The 4,934-nt window shown below is 40.6% G+C and overlaps 1 long non-coding RNA gene across 1 annotated transcript; it reads left to right on the top strand.

Moving 5' to 3' along the window:
• Nucleotides 1–1,488: 1,488 nt before the first annotated feature.
• Nucleotides 1,489–4,035, top strand: LOC144703618 (uncharacterized). The gene is made up of 2 exons (XR_013581578.1): nucleotides 1,489–3,012; nucleotides 3,757–4,035. It is a non-coding gene; the product is annotated as an uncharacterized LOC144703618 (long non-coding RNA).
• The last annotated feature ends 899 nt before the right edge of the window (nucleotides 4,036–4,934 follow it).

Raw genomic sequence — 4,934 nt, 5'->3', positions numbered from 1 at the left:
AAGGCACAACTAATGTGTGGTATGATACTTGGCTTCCAAATACCACATTAGCTGACCATTCTACTTCTCTACACGACCAACTCTAGTTGACTGTGACCCAATTGCTACTAGGGAACACGAGATTCCTATGGGAGCAACATGGACTTACATTAGACTTCTTATTGACGACTATGGCCACTAAGATAAGGACCTCTCCTAACTGTCTTACCTGGACACTCATGCCAGATAGCAGTTTCTATGTTGTTCCTCGTGTAATAACTTTCAAGAGATTTCCTATGCACAACTGGGGTCAACGCATTTGGCACCCAACGATTATCACCTGCATCGCATTCGTCCTTGGAGATCAATGCACTATGGCCTACCTATTGATGATCGGGTGACCTATATTGATCACTCTATTCATTTGCACTGTCATTGTTGCCCTGTCTCTCCTTAGGTTGAGACTATGAAACACCTATTCTTCCATAGTGAGATCACTATGGAATATTGGCACCAATTTACTCACAATTGACATTTGATTTTTCTTTCCCGTACTACACAAACCCCACTAGAGTGTTTTGACAAGATGTTTATACTGAACACGCCTTGAGCTTAGTGATAAGCCAAAAATAGGGATGAATTTTACTAAATTTTAATCCCCTTGTCGTTGCCAATTTGAGCTTATACAATCAAATTTAAAAAAAACCTACTTAAGATGTGTAGTGATAAGTAAAGGGTATCGTCCAAGGGAAGCTAGTAAGTTAATTCAATTGATGATCTACTTGAATAATTTGACACTAATTAAAGTTAATTTGATCTTCAATGAAGATCAAATCACCCTAATTAAATGAGGAATTTAGAAAGGGAGGTCGGAGAGATAGGAGGAATAGAAGAAATATGGGCTCGAAATTGAATTATTTGATCCAATTTAAAGGATCAAAGTAGTCAATTAGAGGGATTCAGAAGGAAATTTGATTATGTTTTGATTGTTTTTGTTGGTTTTATAATTCAGAAATAACTACACTATTAGATAGTAAAACGGGTAATTTAATCTCCTAGAAATTAAATATCTTTATAATAGTTTTTTTTTGTGTGCACTTTGAATAGCTAGGTAGATTTCTGATGGCGCACGCCATCGAAGATCGTCGACAACGTTGTCCGCACTGCCCGCCATCATTGTCGAAGATCGGGTGAAATCGCTCGATTATCCCATTTTTATTTTCGTCGTTTTCCTAGTCGTGTCTCGTGTTTTCCATATTCGCCATCCTGTTTTCATCGCACTGCGACTCGCCGTGCCCACGTTTTCATCGTCGTGGAAAGGGGCCTTCCCCTTCCCCTTTTCTGTCTTTTATTTTAATTTCCTCCCCCTTCTATGTGTAATGGGGACCCATTCTATAAGGGCCCCTAATGGATTCCTCTTTGTGTTTTGTTGACCCACTAAGGGGGAGGGCCCATTGACCTCTTCCCCGTTATAAGGGAAGAGGGGGGCGCCTAAGCCCCCTTAGACCAGGATATTTGAAGTTTGTTGTTAGCATTTTCTTGGTCTTGCCCCCTCGATTCAGAGAGAAAATAAGAGAGGGGAGAAGAGGAAGACGAGAAGGTTGGGAAAGGGAATTCCAATCTGCCCGTAGATTTTCCCGACTCCTAATTGAAGGTGTGCGTGTGTGAATCTCTTGCTGGGTGAGCGTTAGCTCCCACCATCGTCGGACGTCAACGAACGCAAGAGGAACATCACCGATCTGTCGCTCTAAGGTCGGCAATCGAATAGAGGTTAGTGGGTGAAAAGGAAGCCTTGGGTGGAGGAAGGGGATCGCAGATCTACCAAACAAATCTGCCTCACCCTCCGCCCTTTTCCCCACGGCCTGAACCCCTCAATTCAGCGCGGAGGCAAATCCCGGTCACGGACATTCGATGCCGATTTTGTCAATCGGCATGGCCGAAACCCTGCCTGGAGTCGCCGACTGCTACCCGTGCGGCTTATTTGTCTGGATCGAACCAGGAGCAACATCCCTACAGCGAACTGGATCACCCTTCCCCCCTGATCGAGAATTCCACGGTCGACCTGAACGAGAGTTCTCCTTGGTCGAGAATTCCAGATCGTTCATGAGTCCGGTAGACTAAGGACTTACATCCTGGTCTAAGCTTTGACTGATCGGGATCCCATTACCGTTGTGATTCGTGCTGACTGAGACTCCAAATTGATCGAGATTTCTGCTGATCGGGATCTGCTGGAGCAGTCGCTCGACTCTGTGGTGAAATTGCAGTGGAGGTCGCCGCTCAATTCCCGACGGGATGAGGGTGTACCTGTTGGGTCCCTCGACGAACTCCTCTTGCCGTCACTTAGTCGCTGTCGTGCTGCGGAACTCTCGGTGTTGGGTTCCTCCACCACGAACGTCTACCGCCTGGTTTGCTGAACCGTCCGTTCATGGTACTCTACTCGCCAAGTGTTTGATTCTGGTTAACACTGAGCTGAGATACCCTGCCTGCTCGCCTTGCGCCGTCAACCGTCCCCGACAGGTATTCTGCTACTGAGGCGATTCAACCGATTACGACCAGTTGCAGGCTTGAGCTGCGACTGCTGCCTCTCCCGTCTTCCTCTCCTCCGCCCCTTTACCTATAGCTCTGGCATCGCCCTTTGCTCGTCGAGCCGCCGTGATCTCTCCGGCGACTCTCTACCATACTCACCCTGATTGCCATTGATCGTCGATGACATTGCACGACGAGCCAAATGCCAACAAGGTACGTCGTCCTCTCCGCTGCTCGTTTAATTACCATTTGCAGTACGTGTTCGTCTTGTCTCCACCGCGCTTGGGTTAGGTAGGCGAGAGAGACAAATTGAGAGAAAACTACGACTCTATGAATGTCTTCTGGTACGGACGAGTATGTCCGTTATGTGCGAGCCCTACGGATAGAATCTATTCGGTCGTAGACGCCTTCGTCACTCCGATGAGGTTCGAGAGGCCACCGTCACCGTCACCCGGCGACCCCGTCCAAGCTTGGAGCTCGGCGCCTCCCTCGAGTCAGAGCTTGCACGTACAACACTGATAACACCCTAATTTTGGTTTTTATTTCAAGTAATTCAGCACAATTTAATGTATTTAACGAGATTAAAAGGGTTTGTTATCATATATTTACATGAAAATACTATTTTCAAGTGATTTCTGATTTTTCTCAAATTTTCTCTTAATTTAATGAATTTTAAGGGATTTATTTGAGCTTGAAATAATTATTCTTAAATGAAATGGCAGGTTTAATATTTAATTTTGAGATTTTTTGGTTTTTATTTCAAGTAATTCAGCACAATTTACTGTATTTAACGAGATTAAAAGCGTTTGTTATCATATATTTACATGAAAATACTATTTTCAAGTGATTTCTGATTTTTCTCAAATTTTCTGCTAATTTTATGAATTTTAAGGGATTTATTTGAGCTTGAAATAATTATTTTTAAATGAAATGGCAGGTTTAATATTTAATTTTGAGATTTATTAGCATGGAGATGAATTACTGAATTTTCTAGGATTTTTTTAGGATGTTATTAGATTTTTCTGAGATTTATTTGAGGAAGAAATGCATTTTTTATTAAGAAAATGATATATTTTTAAGGCAAAAATGAGTATTAAAGCTATTTTCAAACTTTGAAGGGCTTGTCGTAAATTGCAGTTGTAATTATGCCCTTAAAAACAGCTCTCGATTGTGTATGCAGGCGTAAAGCTATTATTTAAGCAATTACAGGGTTTTATTGCAATTACTTATTATTTTTTTAATGGTTTTCAGGAAAAAATCAAAGGAGAGAGAATGCGCAAGGGGCATAATCACAATTATTTTTGGGTGGCGTTCAGCAGCAATTCCAAGTTTTCTAAAGGACTTTTTTGCAAAAAAAGAATTCAAAATGCGCCCACCAATGAGAGGGCGACACATTATGGCGTGCTAAAAAAAAGAAATGAATAAATAAATGAATTTAAATCCAATGGCTTAAATTGGTTTAAAATTCATTTATTAATAACTTTTGATCCTGAAGTCCGATTGAGATGATTATTTTTATGGATTTGCTCATCTTGATCCCCTCTTTCTGTCAGATCAAGCATTGATAGATAAAAATTAATTACTAAATGAGGGTAAAATGGTGATTTTTACCATGTAGCCTAAGTATAAAAGCTAAATTTCGAGAGGGGGAGCTCATTCTTGATGGTTCTCGATCACAACTGCAAGACAGAGAGGAGCTCCAGCTAGGATCAACTTGTTTGGTACTTTTTCCTTCATTCTATTTGAATTTTTGGGTGTATTTTGGATGTGATTAGTTGAATCTCTTAATCATTCTTCTTAATTTCTGTCTGAACTTCTAAATAGCTTGGCTTGAGCTCCCATTCCAATATTCAGTAGGGTTGAGAGGAGTAATTGAGAGATTTAACTGGTTATTCAAGTGCATTTCAAGAAAACTATAAAAAACAACATAAAAAGGGTTAACTTTCTAGGAGATTGAATTTCCTATTCCAATATTCAGTAGGGTAGTTTTTTTCCTGAATTATCAAATCAACAGAATCAACCAAAAAAAATCAAAATCTTCTTCTCAATCTCTCTAATTGAACTCTTTGATCCTTTCAATTGGATCAATTAATTCAAATTAGAGCCCCTTATTTCTTCTACTCATCTCATCTCTTCTACCCCCCTTTCTACATTTCTCCTCTAATTAGGGTAATTTTATCTCTGTTGAAGATTAAATTAACCCCAATTAGGTTCAAATTATTCAAGAATAACATCAAATTGATTCCTTACTAGCTTCCCTTGGACGATACTCGTACTTACCACTACAGATTCTAAATAGAGTTTTTATAACTTTTATTGTATAAGCTAAAATTGACAACAGGGGTTTAAAATTGCATCAAACACATAGGACATTCATACTTGCATCGTAGTTACATCGACCCGTTAGGGTTACTTGTCGGACGACGACA

Source organism: Wolffia australiana, chromosome 5 (assembly GCF_029677425.1).
Source record: "Wolffia australiana isolate 7733 chromosome 5, ASM2967742v1".
In the NCBI taxonomy this organism is placed as follows: Eukaryota; Viridiplantae; Streptophyta; class Magnoliopsida; order Alismatales; family Araceae; genus Wolffia; species Wolffia australiana.
This window is presented reverse-complemented; position numbering and strand designations above follow the sequence as displayed.